The following is a 20,808-nucleotide window of genomic DNA, read 5'->3' as shown; positions in this document are numbered from 1 at the left end:
TATTGCTTAAATCAAATGTATTATAACAATTGGATTACTTTAGGAGTTTCAGTAAGCAACAATTTGAAGTCTTCAATTGTATTATCCTACTTTGTTCCAATATTTTCATAATTCAGTGGTCTTTATTCCCACAGTAATTATTTATGGGTCCATCCAGTTTTGGTTAAGAAAAAAGTGACATGCCTCGCAAAGTTTAGAACTGCCAGGATGATGGTAGTAACATGCGCTGCCAAGAAACCATCAAGAGATTAAGAGCATTACCACAATCATGACTAGCTATTTGGTGAAAATAAAAGTACAGTGCATTCAGAAAGTATTCAGATCCCTTCACTTTTTTTCACATTTTGTTACGTTACAGCCTTATTCTAATGGGTTAAATTGTTTCTTCCTCATCAATCTACACACAATACCCCATAATGACAAAGAAAAAAACGTTTTTTCGAAATGTTAGCAAATTTATTCCCTGTAGCTCAGTTGGTAGAGCATGGTGTTTGCAATGTCAGGGTTGTGGGTTCGATTCCCACGGGGGGCCAGCACAGAAAAAAAAACATGTATGAAATTGTATGAAATGTATGCATTCACTACTGTAAGTCGCTCTGGATAAGAGCGTCTGCTAAATGACTAAAAAAATGTACAAAAAAATAAATTAAATGTCATAGCAAAGGGCTTGAATACTTATGGAAATACGTTGTTTCTGTTGTGTTTTATTATACATTTGCAAAAATGTCTAAACCTGTTTTCGCTTTGACATTATGGGGTATTGTGTGTAGATTGATGAGGATCTCTTTTTTTTAAATGTATTATTATTATTTCCGAATAAGGCTTTAACATAACAAAATATGGATAAAGTGAAGGGGTCTGAATACTTTCCGAATGCGCTATATAAGCTTTGTCACTGGCAATACCTTTCATATATAAAGAAAAGTTGGTGAGAAAACGTCTTGGTTGGTTTGAATGGTGTATTAGTTCACTAAATGCTTTTTGGGGGGTGGGATTGTTTACTATACACTTTAAAGAGGTAAGGTTTCAACTGTCTTCAAAGATGGGCTGGGACTATGCCGGCAAAGCTTCAGGAGGAAGCTGGCTCCACCATTAGAGTGCCAGGACAGAGAAGAGCTTGGATTGCGCTGAGCGGAAGCTGCCCTCTCATAGGGGTGGGAGGACCAGGAGACCAGAGGCGGCAGAGCCCTGTGGGACATCAGTAATGAGAGTACGTGGTGCAGACACAGATCCTCTCTACGCAGTGGTGGAAAAAGTACCCAATTGCCATACTTGAGTAAAAGTAAAGATACCGTAATAGAAAATGACTCAAGTTAAAGGATTTCAAAATCCTTATATTAGGCAAACCAGACGGCACAACTTTCTTTTTATTTAATTTTACGGATTGTCAGGGGCACACTGCAACACTCAGACATAATTGACAAATGAAGCCAGATCAGAGGCAGTAGGGATGACCAGGGATGTTCTCCTGATAAGTGTGTGAATTGGATCATTTTCCTGTCCTGTTAAACATTCAAAATGTAACGAGTACTTTTGGGTGTCAGGGAAAATGTATGTAAAAATATAAATAGTAAAAGTACAGATACCGCAAAAACGACTCAAGTAGTACTTTAAAGTATTTTTTACACCACTGTCTCTACGTCACCTGGTAGGAGTGGCCTGCCAGGTAGGATGCAATCCAAGAGTGTGCAGAGCCTGAGACGCCCAGCCCTGAGAGGGTGGAGAGGAGGATCTGAAGATTCATGGTGTCGAAGGCAGTGGATAGATCTAGGACAGGGATAGGCAACTTTGATGGCGGTGAGGACCACAACACAAATCTGAAGTCATTGCAGTTTCTCGCAGGGTCTGCCTACACACATGTGCATCTGTTTTACAGCTAATTTCATGCAATTCTACACATTTGCCATAAGGTGAAGAATGTTTGCAGTTTTTAATTAATATGATATCTGAGTGAGACTAACTAACAAAATCAATGGGGACCCCCGGCCGGTAATTCGACCATGATTACTAAGTTTAGATAGTTGGCAGCTAGACTAACTTACCAATATAAAAACATTTAGCTGATGGGCTAATTGATTGACTTTCAGTGACTGACATAACAAGAGAAAACTGCTGATGCACAACCAAATTTCGAAATTGCACCTTGTGTATTCTACTACTGTAACTTGCAACGGAAGGTTGAGACCCCAACTGAGTTTTTATTTTAATGCATCCAAGGGCCTTCAAAAGAGGGGCCGTGGCCTGCCAGTTGCCCATCCCTGATCTAGGAGGATGAGGAGATAGAGTCAGCTTTGGCAGTACGGAGAGCCTCCATGACACAGAGAAGAGCATGCTCAGTTGAGTGACCTGTCTTGAATCTTGACTGGTTAGGGACAAGAAAAATGTTCTGAGAGAGATAGCAAGAGAGTTGGTCGGAGACAGCACGCTCAAGTGTTTTGGAAGAAAAGAAAAAAGGAATACCGGTCTGTAGTTTTGGTTTTTGAAGGTGGGGAGCAATTTCTGCCTGTTGAAGTCAGCGGGGACGTAGCCAGTGGCCAGGGATGAGTTGATGAGGGAAGTGAGGAATGGGAGAAGGTCTCCACAGATGGAAAAGAGTTTCCTATGGTGGAGGCAGGAGCATGAAATTTAGAGTGATAGAAAGTGCCTCTAGCAGCGAATACAGAGGAATAGGAGGTAGAGAGGAGTAGTTGCCAAAGCTACAAAAGAGCAAAATGAGATCAGCTGAAAATAACTAGGTAAACGAGTGAGTGGTATGGAGCCTTCCTCTTTCCTTCCACAAATAGCTCAGCAGAACCATCTTTGTTTCAGCGACGGTCTTAGTTTTGATGAGACCGCCGTTGACACAGACAGTATTACCAAAACCACAACAGTTAAATTGCCCTGCCCTTTAATCCTGGTTGATGTGTCAACAATCATCTGCAAGTTATGAGCAGTAAGCAGTTCACGCACCAAGTAGGCTCCTGTGACGACAGGCAGCACTTAAAGTGGAGGGTCCTAGTTACGAAAAAAAAAGATAGTACTAGAGAGGTGGAAAAAGTATCCAATTGTCATACTTGAGTAAAAGTAAAGATAACTTAATAGAAAATGACTCAAGTAAAAGCAAAAATCCCCCAGTAAAATACTACTTGAGTAAAATTCTAAAAGTATTTGATTTTAAATATACTTAGGTATCAAAAGTAAATACAACTGCTAAAATATACATAACCATTAATCATTTTTATCATGACACTAGACGAGACCAAAATGCAGACACAGGAGGCAGATGGTTGGAGTTTAAGACGTTTAATAAATCCAAAGGGAATAGGCGAGAGAATGGTCGTGGACAGGCAAAAGGTCATAACCAGATCAGTCCAGGAGGTACAGAGTGGCAGGCAGGTTCGAGGTCAGGGCAGGCAGAATGGTCAGGCAGGTGGGTACAGAGTCCAGAACAGGCAAGGGTCAAAACCGGGTATTGCCTAGAAAAAGGAGAAAAGGCAAAGTAGGAAAAACCGCTGGTAGGCTTGAACATACAAGACGAACTGGCACAGAGAGACAGGAAACACAGGGATAAATACACTGGGGAAACAAGTGAAACCTGGAGGGGGTGGAGCCAATAACGAGGACAGGTGAAACAGATCAGGGTGTGACAATTTTAAATTCCTTATATTAAGCAAACCAGATTTTCTAGACGTTTTAATTTACGGATAGAGAGGGGCACACTCCAACACTCAGAAATAATTTACAAACAAAGCATTTGTGTTTAGTGATCAGAGGCAGTAGGGATGACCAGGGATGTTCTCTTGATAAGTGTGTGAATTGGACAATTTTTCTTGTCCTGCTAAGCATTCAAAATGTAACAAGTACTTTTGCCTGTCAGGGAAAATCCATGGGGTAAAAGTACATTATTTTCTTTAGGAATGTAGTGAAGTAAAAGTTTTCTAAAATATAAATAGTAATATACATATACCCCAAAAGACTACTTAAGTAGTACTTTAAAGTATGTGTACTTAAGTACTTTACACCATTGGTACTAGACAATAACAAATTAAGACAACAATTATACTTAGATATCAGGAGTCCTCTAGCTACTGAATAAAGAATACTGTGTCCATTCCCGCCAAACTCTTTATTTTCCCCTAGTCTAGGCCTATGTTTGTCCCTCTCTAAGAGTATCCAATGTCAATAGGCTAAATAACACTTGTCTGACTATTAACTTCGTTTGACAGTCTCTTCTAGATAAAAGAAGAATATGCACAAATATGATGACTCATGCCTTCATATGTAATTTCAGATGATTAGACATATTCACACCAAAGGCAGGATGCCTCTTTTAAATGTTTTATCTTCCTCTTGATTTAATCATCTTTTTAAATGTCTTAGAAGAAATGCACGTTTTTCCCAAGAAGTTACCTTATTAACCCCCCCTCCACTTCTCGCTCTCTCTCTCTCTCTCTTATCATAAGACTCGCTGCCGACTGCCCCCTACTTGTCTCTCCCCTCCCCTGTTTCTCCCCATGTTCCTCTCGTTATAAAGCCGCGTTGACGCGCAGTGAGTCCCTCCACACAGCACAGCCCAGAGGCGGCAGCAGAGAAGCACCGACATATCACACACAAGAGAGAGAACGAATCTGTTCTGTCCGTGTAGCCTACAGCAGGTGACTTGGCTGAGCGTTCGGAGATAGACACAAGGTAAATGTCCTCTCAATCTCATTCAGACATTTGGTTTCATTCTTCACCGAGATTTGTGTTGTCCAGCTCTGAAGCTCCTGTATTCTCTCCGATGCTACCGTTTATTCGTTAGTGTAGTTGTTGTCTTCTTGAAATCTTGTCTTTTTTAAGATGTTGTCAATCACTTGGTTTCGGGTAGACAGCTGTTTCAGCACGAGGGAACCATACTGACTCTGATAAAGCGTGAATGGTTCTCACTCACGTACAGTGATCTGATTTACTGATACGCTAATGAAGTATAGAGAGAGAGAGAGAGAGAGAGTGAGAGTGAGTGAGTTCCAGGCGTGCTGTTTACCCAGGCTACTCCTGAGAAAGGAGCCAGACATCGTGTAACTCTTTGTCTGTGTGTGCATGTGTGTGTTATAACATGTACAGTGTTGAAGACAGACCATTTTCAGTAAAACACATACAGTACAGTGTAAAAGCAAACAACACATTACCCAGAGCAGGCCAAAAACATACACCATGAAGTCTTACACAATAACACAGCAGCTAACACTGCAGAATAGAACACTGAATATGGAGGACATTACTGCAGTTGAAATCACTGTGTGTGTGTGTGTGTGTGTGGCAGCTATGCCATTAGTCATAGAGTTAGACCACAATAAAGTGAATTTGGAAAGTATTCAGACCCCTTCACTTTTTCTAAAATTGATTAATACATTGTTTTCCTCATCAATCTACACACAATACCCCATAATGGCAAAGCGAAAAGAGGTTTTTGCAAATGTGTTAAAAATACTTAACAGAAATACCTTATTTAAGTAAGTATTCAGACCCTTTGCTATGAAACTCGAATTTGAGCTCAGGTGTATTCTGTTTCCATTGATCATCGTTGAGATGTTTCTACAACTTGATTGGATTACACCTGAGGTAAATTCAATTGATTGGACATTATTTGGAAAGGCACAGAACTGTCTATAAAAGGTCCCACATTTGACCGTGCATGTCACAGCAAAAATCAAGCCATGAGGTCGAAGGAATTGTCCGTAGAGGTTCTAGACAGGATTGTGTCGGGGTACAGATCTGGGGAAGGGTACCAAAGCATTTCTTCAGCATTGAAGGTCCCCAAGAACATAGTGTCCTCCATCATTCTTAAATGGAAGAAGTTTGGAACCACCAAGACTCTTCCTAGAGCTGGCCACCCGGCCAAACTGAGCAATTGGGGGAGAAGGGCCTTGGTCAGGGAGGTGAGATTTAACTCTTTGGCCTAAATGCCAAGCGTCACATCTGGAGGAAACCTGGCACCATCCCTACGGTGAAGCATGGTGATGGCAGCATCATGCTGTCGGGATGTTTTTCAGCGGCAGGGACTGGGAGACTAGTCAGGAGTGAGGCAAAGATGAACGAAGCAAAGTACAGAGAGATCATTGATGAAAACCTGCTCCAGAGCGCTCAGAACCTCAGACTAGGGCGAAGGTTCACCTTCCAACAGGACAACGACCCTAAGCACACAGCCAAGACAACGCAGGAGTGGCTTCGGGACAAGTCTCTGAATGTCCTTGAGTGAACCAACCAGAGCCTGGACTTGAACCCGATCAAATACCTCTGGAGAGACCTGAAAATAGCTGCGCAGCAACGCTCCCCATCTAACCTGACAGAGTTTGAGAGGATCTGCAGAGAAGAATGGGAAAAACTCCCCAAATACAGGGGTGCCAAGCTTGTAGCGTCATACCCAAGAAGACTTGAGGCTGTCACTGCCAAAGGTGCTTCAACAAAGTACTGAGTAAAGGGTCTGAATACTTATGGAAAATGTGATATTTGAGTAAAAAAATATATTTAAATTAGCACATTTCTATAAAACTGTTTGCCATTATGGGCTATTGTGTGTAGATTGATGAGGGAAAAAAACTATATAATACATTTTAGAGTAAGGCTGTAATCGTAACAAAATGTGGAATAAGTCAAGGGGTCTGAATACTTTCCGAAGGCCCTGTATGTACGGAGCAAAATGTATTTACAGTTTTATTCACGGTTTCAAGTACTGGTGACAAATAATGCATTCCGATTATTGCTTAGATTGTAATGGACACATATGATTTGTGTAAAATACTTTTTTGAAGGTTGTACTGATTATAATGAGCTAATGCTAAGCTATTTGCCAGGTATGTGTGGAGCCATGTTTGTTGACATTATACAATGCATTCTGGGTGTCACGTAAATGTCTGTCTTTCCAAAGATATTATTATGAGGTGAAGGAATGGTTCAATCATCTCTCAAGTAAACTTTGTTTTACTCAATTATTTTGATCAATTTTAAGGTTACCCGTATTGTGTTGAATTATAAACAGTAATTGCTATTAGCTAATTCCATATTGTAGTTTCTGACAGCCAAGAGTTATCTAAATATGACGGCTTGTGTTACGCCAATCTCTCCTCAGTTAGCGCTAGGACTAATGTAGCCTACATATTCCAGTTTGGATGATTGTGTATGCTGTCGCTACTTTTGTGAATGTCTGAACATTGCATCCCCCCAAAAACTGTATGGCTAGCTCAAATGCTGACTGTTGCCTTAATCGAAACGGTACGTTCTAAATGAGCGTTCTAATCACACCGGTTTGAGGGTAAGCTGCAGGGACCACTGTAGAATGATCACACCCATTTGTTGGTTTGTTGGTACGTGTTTTGGGGTGCTGGGTTGAGCGTGTAGAAATAAACATAGCAAAGAAATTCACTTAGATTTGGCGCGGTCCTTCTCCTCTACTTTTGCTTGGTGTCGGTCTCTCCCCGTTCTCTCTCGCGGTATGCCACAGTGCTCCTTTTATTTGACCTCTACGGCTGGTTGGCACTTTCCCCTAATTACCTCCACTTGGAGCTGTCCGTGTCGGGGTGCCCAGCTCCCGTATTCGCAGCAGAGGGAGCCAACATTGCCTCACGTACCTCCCCTCTATTACCATCCCCAGGGGTAGACCTCCAGGTATACCACACCCCCCTCCCCTTAGCTCTGACTGGGAGGGAGGCATGCTCAGGGCTAGATTTGCATCCCTCCTGGAGAGGGCGTCAACATTGCCGCGCTGGGCCCCTGACCTGTGGATGACAGAAAGAGAATCGCTGTAAGGACAGGAACCAGCGGGTGACACGGTCATTCGTGTCCTTACCTTTTGCCATCAACACACGGGGGGCGTGGTCAGTGAACAGGTTGAACTTCCTCCCGAGGAGGTAATACTTGAGGGTGTCCAGTGCCCACTTCACGGCGAGGCACTCCTTCTCGACAATCAAGTATTGCTTCTCCCTCGGGAGGAGCTTCCTGCTCACATACATGATTGGGTGCTCCACTCCTTCCTGCTCTTGGGACAAAACGACCCCTACCCCTGTGTCAGACGCGTCTGTCTGGACCAGGAGGTTTTTTGAGGAGTCCGGGGTGAAGAGTACCGGATGCGAACATAGCACATCCTTCAGGGCCTGGAATGCCGCCTCTGTGTCCTCCGTCCATCGGACCGTCTGGGGTAGTCGTGCCTTCATTAAGTCCGTGAGGGGAGTAGCTATTGCGGCAAAGTTAGGTACAAATCTACTGTAGTACCCTGCTAACCCCAGGAATTACTTCACCTGCCTCTTGGTTCGGGGGACCGGCCATCCCCTAATGGCAACAAAAAAAAAATTATTGGGGTTTGACATTTCCCCTCCCGATCTGATATTCCAGGTACTCCACCTCAGCGTAGCCCAGCTTGCACTTGTGGGGGTTCGCAGTCAGACCTGCATCCCTTAGCGCATCCACCACGGCCTGTAACCTACAAAGATGTGACTCCCAACTGTCACTGTGCACAATTATGTTATCCAGATAAGCAGCTGCGTACTCACTGTGCGGCCGCAGGACGCGGTCCATGAGTCGCTGAAAGGTTGCTGGTGCCCCGTAGAGCCCAAAAGGCAGAACCCGGTAGTGGTATAGCCCCCCCCGGGTTGGAGAAGGCAGTCTTCTCCCGGGTGGCACCTGCCAGTACCCCTTCGTCAGGAAAAGGTGCTGCTGTATCTCGCCATTCCCAAGTGGTCGATCATTTCGTCCACCCGGGGCATGGGGTAGGCATCGAACCTACTGACCTCATTCAGGCCCTGGAAGTCATTACAGAAGCGGATGGTTCCAGGTCACCATGCTGCCGGAGTCCAGCAGAGGGCTGGTGTCAATGCCATTGACACCAGGGCATGGCCTCCTCCCGGCCGGTACAGCTCCACGCGAGGTGCCCCGGCTCACCTCACTCATAGCAGCGTCTCTGATCTGGGTCCAGCAGCCGCCGACGTTGTCAGTTTGGGTCACCCTCCCGCTACCACAGCCTCGGCTCATTCCGTCCGGGCCCCCTTCAGCCCTCGCCTCTCTTTGTGTTGTTTGTCCCCCTCGCTGCGTGTCCTCTCTCCGCTCGGGCCCCTCTCAGCAGGTCCTGGGTGTTCTGGTGAATTTCCACCGCGGTCAGCAATTCCCCCGGGCTCTGCATGTTTACCGTCTTCTTCATCTCGTATCCAGGATGAGCTTCGGGAGGGATGGTACTTCCATCAGTAGCCAGCCCTTGGTCAGGTTGCTCATCTGAGCACGGGGGGAAAGGGTGGGGTCAAAGGCCCTGTCGTGCATGGCGTGTGAGATTGAACCCATAACGGCTCAGGATCTCCCGTTTGAGTCCCTCTTTTTAAGGAAAGAAGTATTTTACTAGGCAAGTCAGTTTAAGAACAAATTCTTATTTTCAATGACTGCCTAACTGCCTGTTCAGGGGCAGAATGACAGATTTGTACCTTGTCAGCTCGGGGATTTGAACTTGCAACATTTCGGTTACTAGTCCAATGTTTTAACCACTAGGCTACCCTGCTGCCCCACTTAATTCAGGCCTGGTCAGCGTTCAAATCAAAGTAGACCTTCTGGGCCTTCACAGAGAGGTAGGGTGCCAACAGGCTGGCCCACTTGGGCTTGGCCATCCTTCCCTCTGTGCCGTCCTCTCGAAGGTGTACAAATACAACTCCACGTCATCTTCCTCCCTTAACTGAACCAGGAACTGATTCGGGCCAGACTCCTGAGCCCTCCCAACCTTCAACTGGGCTACCTCCGCTACCAGTCTGCGGTTTTGTTGGTGCTGCTCCTCCAGTGCTTGCTCCTGGAGAGTCTGTTGCTTCTGCTGGCTGAGGATGAACTGAGCCACCAAAACATAGAAATGTGCAACTTTCACATATGTTGATGTTGCGGTGGTGCTGGAGATGATGAATATGAAATTGAAAAATGCCCCTTTAAGTTAATGGTTAAGGTTTGGGATAGGGTTAAAACAGAAACAACTTGACAGTTAAGTTTCGACATTAATTACGACTGGTAAGGGTTAAGGTTTGGGATAGGATTAAAACAAAACAAATAAAAAGTAGTGCCTAGCACTGGGATTGAACCCGCAATCCTCAGAGCTGGATTACACAGAAGTATATATTTTTAAACCTGTATATTTAGCTAAAAAAATCCAGGTTAGCAGGCAATATTAACCAGGTAATATTAACCAGGCAATATTAACCATTGTGTCATTTTGCGTTCATTGCACGCAGTCAGGGTATATGCAACAGTTTGGGCCGCCTGGCTCGTTGCGAACTAATTTGCCAGAATTTTACGTAATTATGACATAACACTGAAGGTTGTGCAATGTAACAGGAATAACGTTTTGTTTTCGAGATGATAGTTTCCGGATTCTACCATATTAATGACCTAAGGCTCGTGTTTCTGTGTGTTATTATGGTATAATTAAGTCTATGATTTGATAGAGCAGTCTGACTGAGCGATGGTAGGCACCTGCAGGCTCGTAAGCGTTCATTCAAAATAGCACTTTCGTGCATTTTGCCAGCAGCCCTTCGCAATGCATTGCGCTGTTTATGACTTCAAGCCTGTCAACTCCCAAGATTAGGCTGGTGTAACCGATATGAAATGGCTAGCTAGTTAGCCGGGGGCGCGCTAATAGCGTTTCAAACGTCACTCGCTCTGAGACATGGAGTAGTTTTTTCCCTTCCTCTACATGGGTAACGCTGCTTCGAGGGTGGCTGTTGTCGATGTGTTCCTGGTTCGAGCCCAGGTAGGAGCGAGGAGAGGGACGGAAGCTATATTGCTACACTGGCAATACTAAAGTGCCTATAAGAACATCAAATAGTCAAAGGTATATGAAATACAAATCGTATAGAGAGAAATAGTCCTATAATAACTACAACCTAAAACATCTTACCTGGGAATATTGAAAACTCATGTTAAAAGGAACCACCAGCTTTCATATGTTCTCATGTTCTGAGCAAACTTAAACGTTAGCTTTTTTACATGGCACATATTGCACTTTTACTTTCTTCTCCAACACTTTGTTTTTGCATTATTTAAACCAAATTGAACATGTTTCATTATTTATTTGAGGCTAAATTGATTTTATTGATGTATTATATTAAGTTAAAATAAGTGTTAATTCAGTATTGTTGTAATTGTCATTATTACAAATAAATAAATTAAATAAATAAAATCGGCCGATTAATCGGTAGCGGGTTTTTCGGTCTTCCAATAATCGGTATCAGTATCGGCGTTGAAAAATCATAATCGGTCGACCTCTATTACTCACCATATATGGGGTTTTGCTGAGCAACTACATTATTTACTTCCTTTACTGACAGTATATACTTCCAAATAAAAATGTACAAGCAAATTAAAAAATGCCTCTTCGGCTATTGTAGACTTCCAACCTGTGTATGGCAGTAACGAGTGATTTACATTGGAGTTGCCAAATAGGCATTTCTTTGGTCACTTCTAAATTATTATTTAGACATTTTTTGGATGTACATATCGGGAGGGTCACTAGAGGCTATACTGGATTAACATAAAGAAGCGTTAGAAGGTTTACATCATACTGGAAGTAGAGAGTACTAATATGTACCAGGAAGTACTCATGGTCTATTGCCCCATATTTAGTATGTTATTAGGATCCCCAATTAGCCACTACCAAGGCAGTGGCTACTCTTCTCCTGGGGTCCAAACAGGAAACAAAACAGAACAAATAAAATACATAATATAGATAACACTACATAATACAATACAAAATACAGTATAAAATATATAAAAATGGCTGTCTTCACAGTCCCTGTTGTGCCATAAGGTGTTCTTTTATCTGTTTTTTTTCATCTGGTTTTATTGCTAGCTTGAGTTACCTGAGGTGGCAGAGTTCCATGTAGTCTTGGCTCTATTTAATACTGTGTGTTTCCCAGCCTCTGTTCTGGACCTGGGGGTCTGTGAAGAGACCTCCTGGCTGCATGTCTCATGTGGTATCGATGAGTGTCTGAACTGTGTGCCAACTGCTTGAACAGACAGTTCAGTACCTTTTAACCCATCAGCACCTCACACAAAGACCAATAGTGATGCAATCAATCTCTCCTCAACTTTGAGCTAGGAGAGATTGACATGCGCACCACTGACATTCGCCCTCCGTGTACATCTAAGTGCAATACGTGCTGCTCTGTTCTGGACCAACTGCAATTTTCCTATGTCCTTTTTTGCTGCACATGACCACACAACTGGGCAGTAGTCCAGATGTGACAAAACTGTGGCCTGTAGGAGCTGTCTGGTCGATATAGTAAAAAGGTAGTGCACTATATGGAGAATAAGGCTCAAGTGGAAAGCACTATACTGCATGTGGAATAGCGTGTCATTTGGGACTGCATTTCAGTCTAAACCAAAGCCCTGTAAGTGTCAGATCACAACTAATGTCATGCTGTTTCTTTACTGTTGTTCAGAACTCACAGTGATGTTCTCAGTTAATTATCAACCTAAGCCAATTGATATTAGATTCTGGGAGCTGTAGCTTTGAGTTGATATGAATAATAAACCATATAGGACTCCTGATGGTTCTCATCAGATTGTAGTGTGTGTGTCTGCGTGTCTCTCTAAGTGTGTGTATTTGCACTTGTTTTCCTACATTATCAGGACCCCAATGTCCTAACATTTCACCTTAATGTCCTGAAAAGGTAGATAAACAATAACTTTTTTGAAATGTTAGGTCTTTTTTCAGGTCCTGAATTTGTTAAAATGCTATTTTAAGCTTAAGAGTTAGGTTTAGGATTTTGGGTTAGGGTTAGGTTTAGGGTGAGTTTTTTGGGGGTTAGATTAAGGTTTATGGTTAGGGGTTAGGTCAAATATGATTTTTTTTATTGTATAAAAAAAAAAAAGTACACTCAAAAGTCATGACATTACCTGAAAACACAGCTGTGTGTGTTTGTGTAACACACCATATATATGAGATTGTCTTGAGACTCGTTCTTGTAGAAAACAGTGAGAGAACAAGATCTCTCTCCTGAAACACAAAGCGGTTGCATCTCATTTTTTTCATATAGATGAGTACACTGTGAATGAAGCAACATGTGATGGGAGCTAAGGCTTTAAGGGAGGGAATGCTCTACTAGCAATCTGGAACTGCACTGTTAGGCTGCCCACTTCCCGGTAACAAGGTGCATGATGTGTGATGAATGTATTGTTGAAGAAAAAGTTGAGCAGAGGCATTTTTAGGCTATCCACCCATGGGGAACATTTGTTAGCAGGGCCCGGAGAAGAATTGGCCTTTAAAAATGCATTTGTACTTAATTTACATGATAGAAGACATTAGCTAAATCTTTTTTTAATACTACACAAATGACTGAAATTAGTTGCTCCTCTGACGCTGACAAACTGAGATCAATCTGGTCTTGAATTCAAAGAATGATAGTATTATTGTATATATATATACACATACTGTATATTGTAGACTAGAGTAGACTGACTCACCTAATGATGAAGTTGAAGCCATAGGCTACTACTCAAGGTGATGGTCGATGCGTCTTGGCAAAAGCCTATCTCAAGATGAGCTTCTTTGAAAAACAATGCTGCTGTTCGCCAAAAATGTGTGAGTTGTTGAGAAATATTTTTTTCTATTGGCTTTACATACAGATTAGTCTTCTCTTTTCAACAGTAGGTCATTTGCTCTCCAAACTGTCCATTTTTCCTGCGATTGTATATTGAAATTTGCAAAAGACAAAGAGCCACAACCAACCACTGAAATATAATCCATAGATGGCAGTTCCCATTCAAGTCAGGAGTGGTAGCCATTGCTAGTGTGCCCATGACTTTAATAGTCAAATTGAAAAGGTAAGAGGTTCCAAAACCCTTTTATGGATTATACATTGAACAAAAATATAAACACAACATGTAAAGTGTTGATCCCATGTTTCATGAGCTGAAATAAAAGATCCCAGAAATTATCCATACACACAAAAAGCTTATTTCTCTCAAATGTTGTGCACAGATTTGTTTACATCCCTGTTAGTGAGCATTTCTCCTTTGCCAATATAATCCATCCACCTGACAGGTGTGGCATAAGAAGCTGATTAAACAGCATGATCATTACTAGGCGATTTTAGCATGTAAATCCTGGTGGGGCAAACCCCCCCCCCCCCCACCCCCGACATTTTTTTTTTATGTATGTCAGGAAAGCAACTACACAACACAATAACAATACATGAATTGTACTATAATGGTAACAAATGGTGCCCACAAACTGTTAGGGCGAACATAAAGCTGTCCCAACAGCAGAGGTTTCTTTTCAGCACAATGGAGCGAATCCTTACCACCGCTACACCTGGCTATCAGTATAGACCTTGTCTGGCAGCCAAACAGTTCATTCAGCCTCATTTACTGCCTTTTAAAAAAACATAGCTGATATGGCTGACTTGCTTAAACAAATGTGGTTTCTACTGACAATTGAGGTGTACAAACTATGGCATAAGGGAACGATGAGTGGATAAGAGTCAATGCATAATTTCGATTAAGACATTAATGAGCAACCTAAGACAGACGTAGTCAATATAACTAACTATTTCTTCAGCACATTTGAAATGTACAGTGACAGAATTTAGAATATGGGCCGTTCTTACAATATTCTCCCTGTACACCAAGTCAGAATAAATAAAGGGGGGATATAAGCAGACAATGAACGCTCTTACAATGTTCGATGATGACATTTCTCTAAAACAGGCTATAGGCTGCATGTGCACAACCAAGTTAGAACAGTAGGCTAAGTTATGAGGGGGAAAGGGACCAAATTATTAGGGTGTGGCACATGAGCTATTAACAGCTTACTATACAACATAAACTTAGTATTACTTTCTTAGCTACAGTATACATATCTCCCTGGCATATTACATAATTGATGCAGAAGCATACAATACATTTTTGGACTCACCTTGTTGTGCTGTGTTCACTTGAACAGGAAGGTGGCGTGGAGGTCCTTCTTGTGGGCAAATTTTGTAATCAAAGGTTGTCATCAAAGTCTGACTTTCCCTGGATTTATGGTGCTTTCAAGACAACTGGGAACTCTGGGGGAAAAAAAGCTCTAGAAAGAGGCCAGAGTTCCTGGCTTGGAATTCCGAGTTGGTTGACCATTCAAAACTTATTTTCCAAGTCGGAGCACATTTTATTGCGAGTTCCCAGTTGTCTTGAACTCACTGAAGTCTGAGATTTCCTAGTTCCAAGTTCCAGCTGTTTTAAACACGGAAAAAGTAATGCTGGATTGACAGCATGGCCAATGTATTCAACCTTTTCTGGCCCATGGTGTTGAATCTGAATGCTTATCCTTTTATGCTTGGCAAAGAGACCCTTACACCTAGCCTTAGACCATACACCCTCTCCACTGAATAGCAGGCTAGTGATTGGTTTGCAACGCTTGCAGTTAGCCACTGATTCCTTCCAAACCACTCGTTATTGAATTTTGCAATTTCCAACTTGTTGTGTAATGTTTATGTCCAGTGGCCGATGAGCACCTATAACATCTCTTCAAATGACAAGGCGTGAAAAGGATTTGCCGACTTGATTCATTCGATTGTCGACTTGATTCATGATGACCGCTGGTCTAGCTTGCTAGCTAAGATTTTGAAAGTATGATGTTGACATGATCAGTCCAATCAAAGCTACGGTAGATATAATGTGATTTGATGTCATTTTATCTGTGGCAAATGACTTCAGCTTTGTTGGATAGGCACTTCTAATGTAAACCTATGGCAGCACCCAAGGGGCTTGGATTTTCGAGCTCTCCCCATAGATTTTGCGGTGGTGTATTGTTCCCATGACTGACAGAACACTGAGCCATTCACGGCGCAACTAGAGAACATTACCAACCCCTACACTCTGTATTTTCCATTGCCTGCCCCTCCACCACAGAAAGCACTGAGCTAGGCTGAAACTCTTGTATTTTGGAGCTGCCTTACTCAAGAAAGCAAAAAAACGACCATGTTTTTATGCGGCTTTATTACCTTTTTAAACTTAATTTTAAATTTTTTACATTGTTTGCACACTGATTTGTGATACAAATGAATGCCGAAATAACATGCAAAACAGGCAACAAAAAAAGTACATACAGTTCCAGTCAAAAGTTTGGACACACCTGTTTTTTCTTTCTTTTTACTATTTTCTACATTGTAGAATAATAGTAAAGACATCAAAACGATGAAATAACACATGGAATCATGTAGTAACCAAAAAAGTGTTAACCACAACATTTTTTTTTGATTTTAGATTCTTCAAAGTAGCCACCCTTTGCCATGATGACGGCTTTGCACACTCTTGGCATTCTCTCAAACATCTTCCCCTGGAACACTTTTCCTACAGTCTCGAAAGAGTTCCCACATATGCTGAGCACTTGTTGGCTGCTTTTACTTCACTCTGCGGTCCAACTCATCCCAAACCATCTCAATTGGGATGATGTCGTGTGATTGTGAAGGCCAGGTCATCTGATGCAGCAGTCCATCACTCTCCTTCTTGGTCAAATAGCCCTTACACGGCCTGGAGGTGTGATGGGTCATTGTCCTGTTGAAAAACAAACCAGATGGGATGGCGTATCGCTGCAGAATGCTGTGGTAGCCATGCTGGTTAAGTGTGCCTTGAATTCGAAATAAATCACTGACATTGTCACCAGCAAAGCACCCCCACACCATCACACCTCCTCCTCCATGCTTCACGGGGGGAACCACAGATCATCCGTTCACCTACTCTGCGTCTCACGAAGACACGGCGGTTAGAAGCAAAAAAAACAGCTTTCCACTGGTCTAATGTCCATTGCTCGTGTTTCTTGGCCCAAGCAAGTCTCTTCTTCTTATTGGTGTCCTTTAGTGGGGGTTTCTTTACAGCAATTCAACCATGAAGGCCTGATTCACACAGTCTCCTCTGGACAGTTGATGTTGAGATGTCTGTTACTTGAAGCATTTATTTGGGCTGCAATTTCTGAGGTTGGTAACTCCAATGAACTTTAACCTCTGCAGCAGAGGTAATTTTGGGTCTTCCTTTCCTGTGGCGGTCCTCATGAGAGCCAGTTTCATCATAGCGCTTGATGGTTTTTGCGACTGCACCTGAAAAAACATTCAAAGTTCTTGAAATTTTCCGCATTGACTGACCTTCATGTCTTAAAGTAATGATGAACTATCGTTTCTCTTTTCTTATTTGAGCTGTTCTTGTCATAATATGGACTTGGTTTTTTACCAAATAGGGCTTCTTCTGTTTAACCACCCCTACCTTGTCACAACATAACTGATTGGCTCAAACACATTAAGAATTATATTTTAACAAGTTAAACCTGTTAATTGAAAGGAATTCCAGGTGACTACCTCATGAAGCTGGTTGAGGGAATGCCAAGAGTGTTTAAAGCTGTCATCAAGGCAAAGGGTGGTTACTTTGAAGAACACTTTTTTGGTTACTACATGATTCCATGTGTTATTTCATAGTTTTGATGTCTTCACTACTATTCTACAATGTAGGAAATAGTAAAAATAAAGAAAAACCCTGGAATGATCATTACACAGATGCACCTTGTGCTGGGGACAATAAAAGGCCATTCTAAAATGTGTAATTTTGACACATAACACAATGCCACAGACCTCAAGTTTTGAGGGAGTGTGCAATTGGCATGCCGACTGCAGGAATGTCCACCAGAGTTGTTGCCAAAGAATTGAATGTAATTTTTTTTACCATAAGCCGCCTCCAACGTCGTTTTAGAGAATTTGGCAGTACATTCAACCGGCTTCTTAATGCTACAGCATACAATGACATTCTAGACGATTCTGTGCTTCCAACCTTGTGGCAACAGTTTGGGGAAGGCCCTTTCCTGTTTCAGCATGACAATGCCCCCGAGCACAAAACGAGGTCCCATACAGATTGTTTGTCGAGATCAGTGTGGAAGAACTTGACTGGCCTGCACAGATCCCTGGCTTCAACCCCATTGAACACCTTTGATTTGAAATGGAATGCCGACTGCGAGCCAGGCCTAATTGGCCAACATCAGTGCCCGACCTCACTAATTCTCAGGTTGCTGAATGGAATTAAGTCCCCGCAGCAATGTTCCAACATCTAGTGGAAAGTCTTCCCAGAAGAGTGGAGGCTGTTATAGCAGCAAAGGGGGGACAAACTCCATATTAATGCATATGATTTTGGAATGAGATGTTCGACAAGCAGGTGTCCCCATACTTTTGGTGGCCTCGCCAGTCTCATCCTTGATAGGTATCATACAAAACAAAAGAGTTGGTTCCAAGCACCCTTAATGGGTTACAGAAGGGAATTTAGAGTTAAGCACGTTCTCTTCCTTTACTGACCTTAATGGGTATTTCCTCGCCCTCCACCCACTTGGTAAAGTGATCGGTCGTCGTCAGACATCAGCTGTTGCCATTCCTGGATTCCATGAAGGGTCCGATGTTGTCCACGCCCTAATATTTAAAGTATTAGATAGATTACATCATTCTTACCCATATCTGTGTCGTACAGTATGCAGATGTTCATATTTGTAAGGATACTGACACACCCCCATTCTATAATATTGAACTTTGCTGTGGTCAAATAAAGCATCCATTACAAAACAACTTATCAGGGCAAAACGTGAATTGTGCCACTTACTGATCATGTGCCATGGTGAAACAACTAATGGGCTTCAACTCCGGCGCCACAGTCTTCACCCTCTCAAACTTCTGGTAGGCTAGACAGGTACTAACTTTTTAAGCACAAAGTGACAAATTTAAACATAGCGTGTTCTTTGATTATGACATTCATTGAAATAATAATAATTTCAGATATAATAGAATGTGATTGATAAACAAAAGGTTATTTCACTTGCCAAGCTGTCCACATCCTTGACAATCCCACAACAGAAGAAGCGTAGGTTGAGTTTGGCAATCATGTGCTTCACTCCAAAATGGCAAGCATGCATTTCGGTCAGCACAGCCTCCTTCTCGCCCTTAGTGAAAATCAGCCTCCTGTGTGGCTGGCCATCCTTCCCCCGCATGTGATTGCCTAACAAGTTGGAAGAGAAGAGTTGTTGAAATACGCAAGTCTAAGTACATTTTCACTGCTGTTTTTCGCTCTCTGTTTCTCTCTCCCTCTCTCTCTGTCTTCCACTCTCTTCCCACCTCTCTCTCTCCCTCTCTCACTTTCATCCTTTCTTTCTCCCCCCCCTCTCTGTTTGTGTAGTCTAGCTAAGAGACCTAGTTAAGGGCAGTTGGAATTACCATAATTGCTTCCACCTATCCATTTGATTGATCAAGTTTAACTTATAGCTCGATACCTCAATATGACAGACATATAACTAACTGCATGTATAGCTAGCAACATGTAAATGACCAACTAGCTAGATGGAAAATGGTTGTTGAAAAATGGTTGTACATAGCTAAATCTGCTTAACGTTACCCTGAATTGTGAATTTCTGTTGTCGAGATCAGTGGTGCCTTCATAGTACTTCGCCTGGTTGGAAAGATAAAAGAAAATCATTGAAGTGCAAGTTACATACAAACAGAAAACTACAATAACAGTTAGTTAGCTAGCTAACAATAGCTAAATAAAAAAGTCTGGCTATCTAGCTGAGTAGGCAGGCTGAGCTAAATAAGTACATTAGCTAGCAACGTCAATCTGAAAAAAGCTTAAATTATTTCTTCCTATTTAACAATATTTTCTTATATAAAGGCATGTATATGGTAAAGAAAGTGTTCTCTTTCCAGTCTTTTCGGTCCTCCGAAGCAGTAGGTAGCAGGTAGTCGCCGTCAAAAACACCGTCCTTGGGGAGCAATTCTGAGCTAATAATTTTGCGCAGACTGAGCGAGCGCTGATAAGGTGAAATAGAACTAGAACTGCCCGCGTCCTCTGTCCTCCGTGACCGCTAGGTAAAATGGAGCCAAGCAACCTGCAGAGCAATGGACGCTTTGGTTCATTACGTAGACCGGTCAGAATTTTGCAAGTTCTAGCAACAGCCCTAGCAACGGAAGCTAGAACTCATTGAATCCCATTGTGAGGCATGAAGAGACACTTTATGGCAGGTGAACACTATTTGGAATGACAAGCCCCCGACAGGCCTGGGCCCAGGGGCTTCAGTGCCGGTAAGCCCCTGCATTAATCCGTCCCTGGGGCAGCCTGCTGTGAGATACTCAAGTCATTAGGGATGTAGTGGGAAAGTAAAGGGGAGAAGAGAGATGAGGGGTTAGGAGAGAAATGGGGTTAGGAGAGGAGGGTTAGGAAGAGGATCATAGCCCGACCCTACCTTCAGGCTATGCTCAAACCCTACCCTACCACCTCTGGTCTCTGGGCCCTCCCACCCCAGATTCTGCTCACCCCAGTCCAAGCTCTTCTCTGTCCTGGCACCCCAATGGTGGAACCAGCTTCCCCCTGAAGCAAGGACAACAGAGTCCCTGCCCATCTTCAGAAAACATCTGAAATCATACCACTTCAAATAGTATCTTAAATAATCCCATCCACCACCAAATTGATCTGACCCATTCTGATCCTCACAGGACAGTCATGACACATAATATTGAATGAGTCCATATCCAGCCATACGAAATGTGCATGTGTGATATTCAGAGTAATCCCAATATCATATATGTTTAAAGGACATATCTGGTTTCAGAATTTTCAGGAAATGGTACATATCCACAAAAATCTAAATATTCTTTGGAAATGGTCTGTATTCTTTAGAATATAAAAAAAACATGTCATGCGTTGTGTAAAGTTATCCCCTGTAATGGACCGTTTTCGCCCAGTGACTAAAAAGAGAAGAGGGGTTAGGAGAGGAGAGAATAGGGGTTAAGAGAGGAGAGGGAAGGAGAAAAGAGGGGAGGTGAGTCAGTATTCTAC

The 20,808-nt window shown here is 42.6% G+C and overlaps 1 protein-coding gene across 2 annotated transcripts in view; it reads left to right on the top strand.

Moving 5' to 3' along the window:
- The first annotated feature begins 4,518 nt into the window (after nucleotides 1–4,518).
- npy8ar (neuropeptide Y receptor Y8a) overlaps nucleotides 4,519–20,808 on the top strand; it is a 35,461-nt gene continuing 19,171 nt past the window's right edge. For both annotated transcript variants that reach the window (XM_029769003.1, XM_029769001.1), the window contains exon 1: nucleotides 4,519–4,668. The gene's annotated coding sequence lies outside the window, so the exon portion shown is untranslated. The remainder of the gene's footprint in view (nucleotides 4,669–20,808) is intronic.

Source organism: Salmo trutta, chromosome 12, assembly GCF_901001165.1.
Source record: "Salmo trutta chromosome 12, fSalTru1.1, whole genome shotgun sequence".
NCBI classification, from domain to species: Eukaryota; Metazoa; Chordata; class Actinopteri; order Salmoniformes; family Salmonidae; genus Salmo; species Salmo trutta.
Note: the sequence above shows the minus strand (reverse complement) of the source record. Positions and strands in the feature narration are given on the sequence as shown.